Here is a 13861-nt window from a genome sequence, read left to right as displayed (position 1 = left end):
GATCGTTATTAGTAACCAATTACTCTACGTCGACTCCTTCCTCCCCACAACGCTAATTTAAAGATTTTTTTTTTCTCGTTTTACCAACTCGATCTTTTATTGTTATCGTCTGTTTGGCCCAAATATCCGGCGGAAGTTTACTTCCCACTTCGATCTCGTCTTATTCCGGTGTTAATTTACGCGCAGCGAAAAGACCCACCTTCTATTTTTATACCGATTTCGTCGACGGAATGTGTGGTGTGGCGGCCTTTCCCGGCTTTCGGGACTTATTTCTTAGGCCAAGACTACTAGAGTAAAAACGGCCGTAAAAACCATCCGTAATTATTTCTAGTGACGTGACGTATTTACGTTTGCGCTCGGATTCGGCTCCACTAGAGAAAATTTTACGGTACTTTCACCAAGTGTCGAAAGTAAACACTTTTTTGCACTTAAAGGGATGGAAACAAAACATCGTAGCCGAATTAACCGTTTAATCAAGGTTTAAGTCTTTTTTGGGGCTATAATTTGAAAAACTGTAGAACTATAAATTCCCACTGTCATCCGTCCGTATGTCTGTCTCTCTTTAATCTCGAGAACGGAGTTAGGTAGATAAAAGACGAGCAGCGCCGGATAAAGGGGCGGGCAAGCCGGGCGACTGCTTGGGGCGCCAAATTTTGAGGGGCGCCGATATAAAAATAAAATATTTTTTTACATTCATTATTTTTTTAGATTTTATAAATTAAAATTGATCATTTTTCATGAGACATCGATTTTTTTAGCAAGCAATAAATTGTTTTTTCTTTAATAATACCAAATAAAGGTCACAACGCTAATTATTTTATTACTGTCAACAGATATAAATAATATTACAATTATTCAAAGAAAACTATTTGTATAGTCAGAATTCATAATAACTCAAAAAAAAGATTAATAGACAAAAACAAAAATTTACTAATTAAAATAATGAAACCTAAGAATTTTTATGGCTTTTATCACACAACATTGATGCAGACAAATGCTTTTTAATCTCTAAAAAGTTTATTTTTATTTATTTTGAAAAGATAATTTGTAATCAGTATCACGTATCACAACAATCTACTCAAAAAATGGACGAGATCAAATTTTTAAATTACAAATATCAACAAAATTATGAATAGTCAAAGTGATACTGGCGCCTGTCATACGTCTTAATGGTTAAATAACTTTGTCTTTCTGTAAACTTTGCATTAACAATACTTGCCGTGCTTTAAATAAATAAATTTTTTACACAGTTCTTTATTGTGTAATTTTGATTTTTTGCCTTTTTTACTTTTTTTTTTAATTTGCAGTAAATTTGTATATTCTTGTATGAAAGGGGGCCAAATTTTGTTTTGCCTGGGGCACTCAAAACCCTAGAACCGGCCCTGAAGACGAGACCAGATATGGAAACCTCAGGAGCAGGAGACCCCGATTAACTATATGTGGACTTCCAATACAAACAGAAAGACACGTTATTTCAATTCGAAAAGTTTCTCCCTGATAGGTATTAGATAGATGATCGGCACGACTCTATTGTTAAAACATCCTACATAACTATGTATTATTTTGACACTGAATTAAAAATTAAAAAAGGTTTGTCACCTACTGGCTTACTCTACAACAGGGGTAGCCAACTTTTGTGTACATGAGATCTACTTTTTATCTTAAAAATATGTCGCGATCGACTTGTTGTCATAGGCATAGTCTAAGTGGGGAGGAAAAGGTGTGAAATACGTACTAAGTTTATACACTGTGTTTCAGTACGAGGTCACTCCCGCGGGCTATGGGTAGATAAGCAAAATATGTTTAAAACTATTTTTTTATTTTCTAAATCACTTATTACGTTTTCGAGATATAGGCTCATAATGAAAATAAATTTCCAGACCCAACTTTTGATATTTGTAGCTACGAGTTCATTCCGTACAGGCGGTACCTAAAAAAATAGATTTTTAGTAACTTAAAATATAATTTAATTTTTTAATCAATTGCAATGTATAAGTTGTGGTACTATTTGTTCGTAAATATAAAAAAGTTGTTATAAAAATGCACAGTATGGCTGATAATTTGATTATAAGATTTCACTTTCGCGATTTTCTATGGGCCAGGAAAATTTATCATTTTTAGACTTATTTTTGCTAATCTATCAATACTCGCGGGAGTGCACTTCGTACTGAAGCACCCTGTATATCTATCTATATCTATCTACCTATGTAAAAAACAACATACAGGTAGGCCTCCTACAACGCGGTAGATACGTTCCTTGAAAATACCGCGTTGTGGGAAATCGCGTTATAAGAGACACCAACTTAATACAAAAACTGGGATTCAGTTCTAAAAAGAGAAAAACTGCCTTTTATAGTGTAACATTTTCGTCATTTTTTAAATTTATGTACATAAAAAGTTTAAATAAAATTCAACATCATATAAAAACTAAAAAGATTATGATTTCAAGTCAAAATAAAAAAAAACATAATGTTATGCTCACAAATTCAGTCCTCATCGTCACTTATTATAGTTGTTCGAGAATGTTTGACTGGCCTTATTTTAAGATCTGAGCTTGTTTCATCAAGTTCCACTGCACTTAGTGATCCGTCGCGATTTTTCTGTTATGTGAAAGATAATTCGTTTCTAAATACCCTAAACTGCATTGTAAGAAAATTTCCGCGTTGGAGCGAAAACGCGTTGTAAAGATACCGCGTTGTAGGAGGTCTACCTGTAATTATTTAACGGGCCAATAAACTCATGTCCAGGGAAATTAAAACAACATGAGTAATTATTAACAATATTTATTAATTCAAATTAGCTACAGATAAAGACAGATTTAGAATTTATTTTATTACTTTAATATTAATGGAAAGACTGAGTTTGCATGTCAATAAGCAAGGAATCATTATTAGGTTTATATCCTGACAAAGATGGTAATAATGAGTCTTCAGTATGGTAATCAGTCAGGACACAATGTTGTTTAGTCTTCGTTAACTTTAAGTATGAAAATACCGATTCACACAGGTATGTAGATCCGAAATAAGAATAAATATCTTTACCAAATTGTACTATTAGCCACTACATGGAAAAATAATTCTCCTTTTTTTCTCTGACTTTTGGAGGCTAAAAAATCCCAAATCTCTAATCCATTTACTCAAAATGGAAAAGAGACTAGTATAAAAACAAAAAGGGCCAACAGGTTAACTTTAAGAGAAAAATAAATTTTATTATTTTACATTATACTTAACCCCAAACCCCTTCTTGTTTTTATACTAGTCTTCTTTCCATTTTGAGTGAATGGGTTAGAGATTTGGGATTTTTTAGCCTCCAAAAGTCAGAGAAGAAAGGAGAATTATTTTCCCGTGTACTGGCTAATAGTACAATTTGGTAAAAACATTATCTGACTCCATTGGTGTTTTTAAAACTTTTTATTAATAAAGAATAAATATATTCGCTACATTTGGTGATACTGGGATATTTTTCTCGGTTGGCGTATGACTGTACCAAATATTCAAGCTAAATGGCTGTGTTTTTCTAGGAGTCGCGTAATAATGCATGCATACTGTTACGTTACGTTTGCGCGTTACGTTTACACATTGCGTTCGGTTACAAGTGTAACACATTAAGTCAAGACATCGCAAGCGATCGACCAAAATGCCTTCGCGATCGACTGGTCGATCGCGAAGGCATTTTGGTCGCCCTGCTCTACAACAACAAAACTTCATAAAGTCATAATTTTCCATTGTTAAAAACTATATCAACGTCATAGAAATTAAAAGTGAAGAAATATTGTTTGTTTGCTTTCTTGCCGATTTATTGTTCGAAACTAACGTGTCGTTTCTACATATATGAAAAAAGTGCAGTCTGTCAGTGATGTAAAAATGTTCAATGTTTGCTGTTATATAAACTCTGCCAGACATTTTCACATCCCACTCTGCTACTGGGAATCTACTACTACAAGACCCGAGGCTGGATGCAATTCACTCTTCTGTCAAGTTGTAGGCATGATGAATATCTATCCAAGAAATCAACCGACTCCGATTTCATACGCCTCTTCGTAAAAACTAGACAACTTTCATTACGATTTTCCCTTTTTTAAAAAATCCGACGATCTAAAGCCGAATCTCACAATAACACTGAAAAAAGAAAGCTAAAATAATTAGAAACACTCACAAAACCACTTTTAAAAATACAAACTCGTCAACTTAACCTATTGAACGATCGGAACGCTGCCCCATCGGGAGCGGCGTTCCGATCGAGAGGCGATTATAATACATAACTTGCATGTGACGTAATATTAAATTTAAATTATGATAACTCTACAGTCACATACACCAATACTCCAACAGTACAATAATAAAACATAATTGTACGGGAGTATTAAAATAAAAACAAGTTACAAATATCCCATTCTTTTTTCACTCAAGCGCTCGAATGTGGTGTGAAGCTTGGAATGAACACCCAGTCGCGTCGTGAGTGATATTGTAAGGTCAGCTTAACACTGAATTATTTAAATACCGGTAGCTTATATAATTACAGTTATTTTGAAAGAAAAAAATAATATTCATATATCTGGAAATGTTTGACAAGAATTAAACATCATTCCAACAATTGTTTCGACTCTTATTACTCGTATTAAAGAATACGCATCGATAACAATGAAGATAATTTCAGGTATTGTAAGAGTTATGAATTTATCTTTACTTTAAAACTTAATAATCCAATATGACTTTACGATCTTATGTATATTTAATTAAGAAATCGGAATTCATCACTCGCCGTTCGAATTTTTAATAAAAGATAATTACGGTTTCTTCAGTTCAACACGAACATCTGCGATCTGCCATGTAATAAAGGATTGACACAGAAGATGTGAGACGATAAGCAATCCGAAACAACATGCAGAAAACAAGTTGTAAACTTGGAAAAAGGAGATATATAATAAGAAAATCGGTATAGTTATAGGAATGGTGTCGTATAAAATAGTACGAAACCGTATGTATAAAGATTTGTTAATTACGATATAAAATTATTGATATTATTTCACAATATATGATTTAGAATTTCTTAATACTTTCGAGTCGTCGTTGCTACACTTCGGAACAATGAATATTTTTGTGCTCGGCCTTCATTTGTATCTGGCTGGGACACGTGGACGAGACCATGACACATTCGTACAGATACATGATTAATACAACATTAATTGGTACAGGAGTAGTTGGTACGTAGCAGTAAATGTATCGCAAAATTCGTGTTCCATCTGCTTCAGTTTAATTGCAATTACCAGACTTCGCTCTAGAGTTATCACTATCTCTATCACGACATATTCAGCATCAGGTAAGTATGTATTATTTAATGCATCTGTTAGAGCAAATTTCATAAATTGAAGATTTTATGTTTTTTTCATATTCATTACAACACTTTTTTACAAACAACCTCTCACGATAACAATCAAAATTAAATCATTATCTAATTTGTTCATCGCATTCATTCATTTACATATCACTCGTCCCAGCTGTAAACAACACTGTCACGTAACGCAAACACCACTTTCCAAAATCTAACCCCTAAGTCCTCGTCCTGGAAAGTGAAAACGCCACTCGATGATTTTGAATGGCGGCTAAAGGGCACTGGTACACTAGATATACTAGTACAAACTACAGCTTATAGAAGTTTTCCTGTAAAAGATTCTGGCCTTCTGGAAAAAGACCCTTTCGGGTCTGAAAAAGAGAATTAAATAGATGTAAAGAAAGCCTTGTGTCATTTATATTACACTTTATTGTGAAAAATAATCAGAAAAAATGCTTGGATATTTACATCCAACCGGCTTCACTGACATGCGGTCATGCGTTCTGCAAGACTCGCATCGAGCGTGTCAGAGAGATGAATCACGTCTGTGCAATTTTTCGATCTCCGATACGAAAAATCAGAAAGAGAACGAATCGATTAATTAACGGAAGTGAAACAGATCATGGCCACTCATTACACCACGTGCGAATATTGCAGCAACGCGAGACTTTTATCGGAAATACGTCGGCACGAAGAACGATGTCAAGAGGTCTCCGGAAATTCCAACAGGAAAACCTAGAAAATCCATCGATGTGCAAATTGCCACGAGATCATTTCGGCAAATGTATTGTTCAAGCGTTGGTGAAGAAAGGAGGAAAATCTTCAGTCTGTTTAGGATGCGCTCTGAAGAACATCGTATCAGAAGAATCGGAGCAAAGTTTTCACGAGAGCGCTGATTCGGAAAATGTATATATTTTGAAACGAGTAACTTAATTGAAAAATTTTGATGAAATTTTTAAATTCTTACTGTAGAATACATTAAAGGTTGGATCCGTGGAAAAGGCAAAGCAACGCGTGGGATGACTTCCACAGGGGACATCCCCGGGAAATTTTTTTCGGGGAAATGGTCCCTATTTAGAAGAAAACCGGGAAAACATCAAACTGCAAGGTCCCTGTACGTCATACTTTTTCTATTAGCAATAGAGCCGGGTCGGTCATCTTTTCAACTTCGTTCTCGAGATTAATTAAGATCGTGGGTGCGAGAGTAGTATAATTCCTCAATCTGTTTTTCCCCCTCAGTTTCTTCCCCTTCACATCAATCTGCCTTTTATCGATTAGTTTAAGATTTCGAGAGTCTTAAAATCGATTTTCTGGGAAAATTTTTATTTTCCTATATTGGAATTTTTAAGGCGCACGGAAGAGAAATTATTTGGCGAAAGTTAACCGATGGTCTCATACTAAAACAATGGAAATGAATACGGTACATCCCCTATAACATGGGTTCATATAACACGGATTCGTATAACACGGCGAAAAAATTGCGATTGGATTCGTATAACACGCTAAAGGGCCTCGCATAACACGGTAAACGTCATCGCCGACTCGAGTCGCGACAGGATAGGTCAAATCTGGACCAATAGCGGATATTGTACAAACCATTGAGTTTAAACGAGCACTGGATCTAATAAAAAACATTAAAATTCTACGGCCATAGAAATTATATTTTTATTAATGATGTCTCCAAAGTTAAGTTGTTTTTCTGCGAAAAATTCGCTGATCAGTAAACACGCGTCCGCCGTTCGATGAGCCGCTCCGCAACGAAAACAAGCTTAAGCAATGGCGTCGTCGAACGGTTCACACTCGGTAAGTAATCCTACTACTTTTTGTTTATAGCATAGTTTATATGGATTATTCCCAAAAAATTATACATGATTTAGAAATGTTGAGTCAAATTAGTCTAGAATAGATTAATTTTATGGAAGAAAACCTTTCAAACAGCCGTAGCCCCTAACTGCATACGTGCCAGGCTGTGATTGGCTCATTTATTTAAGTGACTCGTACAACACGGATTCATATAACACGGAACGTATCTACTGTGTTATGGGGGTCTACTGTAGATAATTTCTCCAAAATGTGGCGCCTTATTAACTCTTTAAGCACTAAAATTTTTGTTTTTACTACGTATTTGTAGACTGAATAGTTTTTACCCTAATACCCCGTTCGCACCGAGCATTTCAATCTGGGGTGCATATACTTTTGGAATCAAACTGATCCGAGATCACTTCGATCGTTCAAATCGTGTATACAAAGGAACTACTGCGATCCGATCAATCTCTGTTTGCGTATACAAACGCCATCTAGGATCAACTGGATCGCGATCAAACTAATCCGAGCGGAGGGTAAGATCGTTTGGATCGGATAAAAGATAGATTAAAGAGATGGCGGCTTCCTGGTTGAAGTTAAGCTTACAGTAAAAAACGAAGAAACACATTTAATTGTTGACAAGAAAACTTATTTAAAGCTTATAAATGGCAAGTAAAAACATCATTATTGAAATATCCGATAAACTGGGATGAAAAAATAAGTATTTAGAGACAGTTTTGCGAAGTGGTACCTCAAGAATGTATGGCGTGCACTTTCTTTTCTGCAAGTTTTATTTTTTAATTTTGTGAAATTTTTATTTAAATTTTATTTTGTGAAAAACAATTTTATTCACAGAGTAATACGATTTAAAAATTTGTACGAATGAGCACAAACAATTTTGTCAAATAAACGATAATTCGTAACAGCGTATGTCGTTTAGAACTAACTACAGTTTTAATATCGAGAGATAAAATGGATTATTTTAATTTAATTAATTGATCCTTGTTAGTTAACATGTACAGAGTTTCAAAGATATTATACGTATAATATTTTTAAAACTCAGCATATGTTAACTAACAAGGAGAGACTATTATTAACTAACAAATGTTTGCCGCTATCTTCGATCCTACTTGTATACTTTCCGCCATGACAGAAGCTATCTATATCACGTGACAAGGGCTGATCCGATTTTACAGATCGATCCATACAAAACGAAAAGTATATGCAGCCCTGGATTGTGACCAAGGTCGGCGACTATGCGTTGGTGCGACCTCTCTCGACCGTTTCAATCTCGACTGAAACGAGGTTCAATCGCGATCGACTCAAGAGAGTTCTTGAAACTAGATCCAGTTATAAGAGAGATCCCACAATCCCACCCGCACGAGAAAATACAAGATGGTCGCGGAACACGTGTCGAGCTATCGACAGAGAAATAAAAAAAGATATTTGGAGAGACGATGACATCTGTCTATTATTAGATATATGGCAAGAAAAAGTATTTATTTGTAATCAAAACTTCCATTTCCTGTCTTGGTGTTCGTGACTTACCGAGTAGTTATGCCAGTTTTATCATCGCGTGTAAACTACATTCGCACACAATCCACGACTCACTTCGATCTCGATTTGCCTACAATCTGGATTGTGACTGTCGCCAGTCGAACGTCGTGCCGTTCGCACAGGTAACTCGCTTGAGAATAACCCGGCTATTGTAAGCGATGATAAAACTGGCATAACTACTCGGTAAGTCACAAACACCAACACACAAAATGGAAGTTTTGATTAGAAATAAAGGGTGTACTATAGATTACTCCCTATGGAATTTCAGGACTATGATTATATATTTGAACTCAGGGGACCGAGACGAGTTCAACGGTACCCTATTTTTGGACCGGAGACGAAAAATAAAAAAGTTATCACACTTTTTAACTTACCATACTTTTTTAATGCTCTCATGCAGACGGCACCGTAGTTGCTGGTATTGCCATCTTGCGGTAAAGTCTGCAAACCGTGACGTCGGACTACGGTCATCTCCCGGAGCGTTAAACACGCGATACGAGAGTGGAGAGAGCGACGCGACTTCCGATCATCGCGCGATCGCCATTTCGGTTAATGTTACTTATGGCAGCGGACATGGCGGCCCGACTGACCTCTCGTATGGGCGCCACCACACGCCGCCATGTGCTAAACTAGTGATCGATTCACAGTAGTTCTTGAACAAAGTAAAAAAAGGGAGAAACGTCTACTAAAGGCAATTTCAACGGCAAGCAACGGGACTCCCGATCGCGATAGCGAGGCCGACTTAGCGGAGAGCGACGCGACTCCCTATCATCGCGCGATCGCCGAAAAAGTATGATAACTTTTTTATTTTTCGTCTCCGGTCCAAAAGTAGAGTATCGTAGAACTCGTCTCGGTCCCGAGTTCAGATATATACCCAAACACACGAAATTCCATAGGGAGTAATCTATAGTATACCCGAAATGAATACTTTTTCTTGCCATATATCTAATAATAGACAGATGTCATCGTCTCTCCCAACATCTTTTTCATTTTTTTGCCGATAGCCGGACACGTGTTCTGTAGCCATCTTGTATTTTCTTGCGCGCGTGGGATTGTGGGATCTCTCTTATGACTGGATCTAGTTTCAAGAACTCTCTCCAGTCAATCGCGATTGAACGTCGTTTCAGTCGAGATTGAAACGGTCGAGGGTGTTCGCACCAAGGCATAGTCGCTGACCTTGGTCACAATCTAGATTGAAATGCTCGGTGCGAACGGGGTATAATAGCCGGGTTCTTCTCAAGCGGACTGCTTGTGCGAATAGCACGACGTTCGACTGGCGACGGTCACAATCCAGATTGTAGGTAAATCGAGATCGAAGTTAGCCACGACTCACTTCCCGTAGTATAAGGATATACCTGAGTGGTGACCTTTTGTTTTGTTTCTCCCCAGTTGTGGATCAGTTCAAATATATTATCAGGCGGTTTGCCATTTGTAAGGTTTTGTGATATTTTGTTGCTATTTTTGTCAATTTGAAAAAAAAATTAAGATGATTTTGAATATGTTATCTTTTTTATATAATGAGAAACGCTCATTCTTTGCTATATATATAAAATAAAGTATATATTAGTAACTCGTCTTCTAGAAATAGCAAACTATTCCATGTATCTACTATATATCAAGAATTTATTTACGATTTTATTGACTTTAGAGAGTATCAGGTGTCGTTTTCAACTGTAGGTCTTTGTTTCCTAGTGAGCTGGATATTCTGTTGTGTGACGATTCTCTGCTCTGTGCTTTTACGTTTTATTGTTATTATATTTATATATTTGATATAAATTCCATCATGAGTCGTCGAATATATGAAAATAATGAAGCTATTGAGAAAATTATATATGAAAGTGATACGGATGAGGAAATTGGCGATGTAAATGATAGCGACGGTGATTTATTATTTGAAAATGAAGATTAAGTTATAATGGAATCAAGTACATCCGACGAATATGATCGAGATTCGCAATCGGAATCAGATTGTACATCGGTCGATTTCACTAAAGTGACTTGGACAACACAGGTAGACAATTCGAAATTTGTTATCAATAAATTTAGAGCTAATTCTGGTCCAAATCATGATCTTTCTCCGGGCTCACCGTTTTCTTCGTATTTTAAATTATTTATCACTGGTGAAATGTTAGAGATTATAAAGGAAAATACAAACAAATACGCAGAATATGTTGCCCGAACTACAGGATATTATGATAAATTGTGGATACCTATCGCAAATATATCTGAAATATGGGCATTTATTTCAATTATATTTCTAATGGGGATAAATAAGTTACCTGCTATGCATATGTATTGGTCTAGTCATCCTGGACTTGGAAATAATATGATAAAAAGGATAATGACACGTGATCATTTCTATCGGATAATAAAGTATTTACATTTATCGAACAGAGAAGAGGAATTTAGTCGGAACCATCCTAACTATTATTTAGTGCAGAAAGTAGAACCATTCATGTTGATGTTGAAAAAAACTGTCAAGCATGTATGACTTCTTTCCACGATATATCAATTGATGAAGCATTACTAAAATATAATGTTGTAAAGGTCGTGTTGGAATTGTGCAATATATGCCTCTAAAACCAGCAAAACGTGGCCTAAAAATGTGGATGCTATGCGATTTGAATAACGGTTATGTGTACAATTTCGACGTATATTGTGGAAAAAAGGATAAAATCCCTAGAAGTGAAATGGGGCACGCGTATGATCTTATGAATTTAATAAAAGTTTTGCATAACCAATATCATCACTTGTATTTTGACCGATTTTTTACCAGCATACCACTGTTGCTTGATTTACTAAAGAAAAAAATTATGCGTGTGGCACAATATTAGTAAATAAAAAGTATCTACCGTCTGGTCTGAAAACTTTGAAAACAAACAAACATGATATCATTGTTCAGCAGTGTGTAGAAAAAAGAAATTTGCTATGTTCGACTTGGCACGACAAAAAACAAATTAATATGGCATCAACAAACGAAAAAATGATGATAGTGAACACCAAAAGACGAACAGTCAATGAGGTTCAATGTCCACTAATATTTTCAAATTATAATAAAAATATGAAAGGTGTGTACTTTGCTGATTAAAATCGAAAATATTATTCAATAGCAAGAAAATCTGTCAAACGGTGGTTCTATTTATTTTGGTTTTACCTGGATACTGCCGTACAAAACAGTTATGTTTTATATAAATTAACTAACAATCCAGCGAATAAACAGTTTTTAACGTCTATCCAATTTAGATTAAATTTTATAGACGAACTATCAAATAATTTTTCTAGAGAAGAATACGAGAGAGAGAACAAGCGATATTCCGGCTCCAATCAATGAGACAAGTGCAGGACTGCATAAAAAGATGAAAATAGTCGGAAGAAAAAGAACTTGCATGCAGTGCCGACGTCATAACAAAAGAACAGAGTCAAACAGATATGTAGAAAGTGCATTTGAAAACGCTTTTTGTAACGTTTGCTTATGTGCAAACTGTTTTGGACCTTATCATGAAGAAAAATATGAATACAACAATTTAAATTATATGTTTTATACTACTTTTTTTGTATTAATTAATCTTTTAAAGAGTGGAAAAATTCTAATTTTGTCTCCGGTTATGCGAGTAGACAGACGTGGGTCCAACGTGCCGAAAGGGCGTCACATGGTGCAAACTCGGTCAGTAAACGAGTCGGCGAAAGAATGCGCATCACGTGACAATCTTGACGCGTCTCGTCGAGAACTGTAATTAATGTCGATTGCAAACGTTCATCCCCTAATCCCCGTCTCTAACAAGATTTTACGTATTTCATCTTTTGGGCTACGTTTGTTCGCTATACACTCCTAGGCCGCTCGACAAATTACTACGAAACTCGATAGTTACGTTCAAATACTTCTAACTTAGATGATGTCGTACACACCACTCCAAAATATCGATCGCATTTGTATAAATCAATTAATTTTGTTTTTACATTCGATTTTCGTAGTGCCATCTATTGGCAAAAAGTTAACAAAATAATTAACTAAACATAATTCGATAAAACAATATAATCATAAAAATATATATATTATATTCCCTGAATTACTGCGATAATGATATAGCGCGAAATAGATGCTCCATTAAGACAGGTATCACATAGCACTTGCATGCGTGGAATGTTGTAGTGTTCTGCCCTGTACATCATGCTTTTCCTGTTATCAATAGAGTCGTGCCTGCTATGTATCTACTCCGTTCGGAAGAAAATTTTTGCATTGAAATAACATGACTTGCGGTACAAATCCGAAGTTCGCATATAGGTAATCTGGGCCTTTTTCTTACGATTTCCATGTCTGGTCTCGACTTTCATCTAACTCCGTTCTCGAGAAGATCAGAGACAGACGGACGACAATGGGAATGATCTACAATTTTTTTCAAATTGTAGCCCAATAATTTTTCTATAAACGAAATATTTACGAGCATTTCCCGCATAGTTTATACAATCTGTTGCCAAAATTTTAAAATATATTGGCAACAGATTGATTCGTTGGCAGATTACCGTTTGATACTCGGCTGTGAATGGTATAGTTCCTTAGAGTTAGTTAACATTAGAAAAATTATGATATATGAAAAATTTAAGATATATTTTCAATTCCTGTCTACTTGACCATTGAATTTGTCCCATTTCGTATCATCCGAGTACGTGACAACTGTAGGCTGAAATAACTAAATACTTTATGTGATTTTTATTTTAATGTTTGCTATATTATAGTATTTGATTTATATAGCTACAGAGGTTATATTACGTAAGGGTTTATCACATCGACTGACCGATCTAACACATTGTAAAATTCTTTATTCCTCTACTGTACACAATTTAACCCTCTCCCGCTCCCTCTCCAAAATTGAATCTTTCGACAAATCCCTTCTTAGCGTACATTCTCATGACAAATCATGTGTACCAAATTTCAACTTTCAACTCCTAACCGTTTAGGTTCTGCGCTTATTATTATTATTATTATCGACCCATTTCGATTATATACTGTATATCAGAGGTGGCCAACACGTAGACCGCGGTCGCCGGTCGACCGAAAAGGTTTTGAAAGTAGCCCGCGAAGCTAAAGTTGAACAATTTGCTTTCACTTAAATGTTTAAAAATCTTAATTCATAATTTATTCTTACAATAATAGACTGTCTGTGCAACGTAC

The sequence above is a fragment of the Centruroides vittatus genome, unplaced genomic scaffold (genome assembly GCF_030686945.1).
Source record: "Centruroides vittatus isolate TY-2023 unplaced genomic scaffold, ASM3068694v2 contig_1309, whole genome shotgun sequence".
Lineage (NCBI taxonomy): Eukaryota > Metazoa > Arthropoda > Arachnida > Scorpiones > Buthidae > Centruroides > Centruroides vittatus.
Note: the sequence above shows the minus strand (reverse complement) of the source record.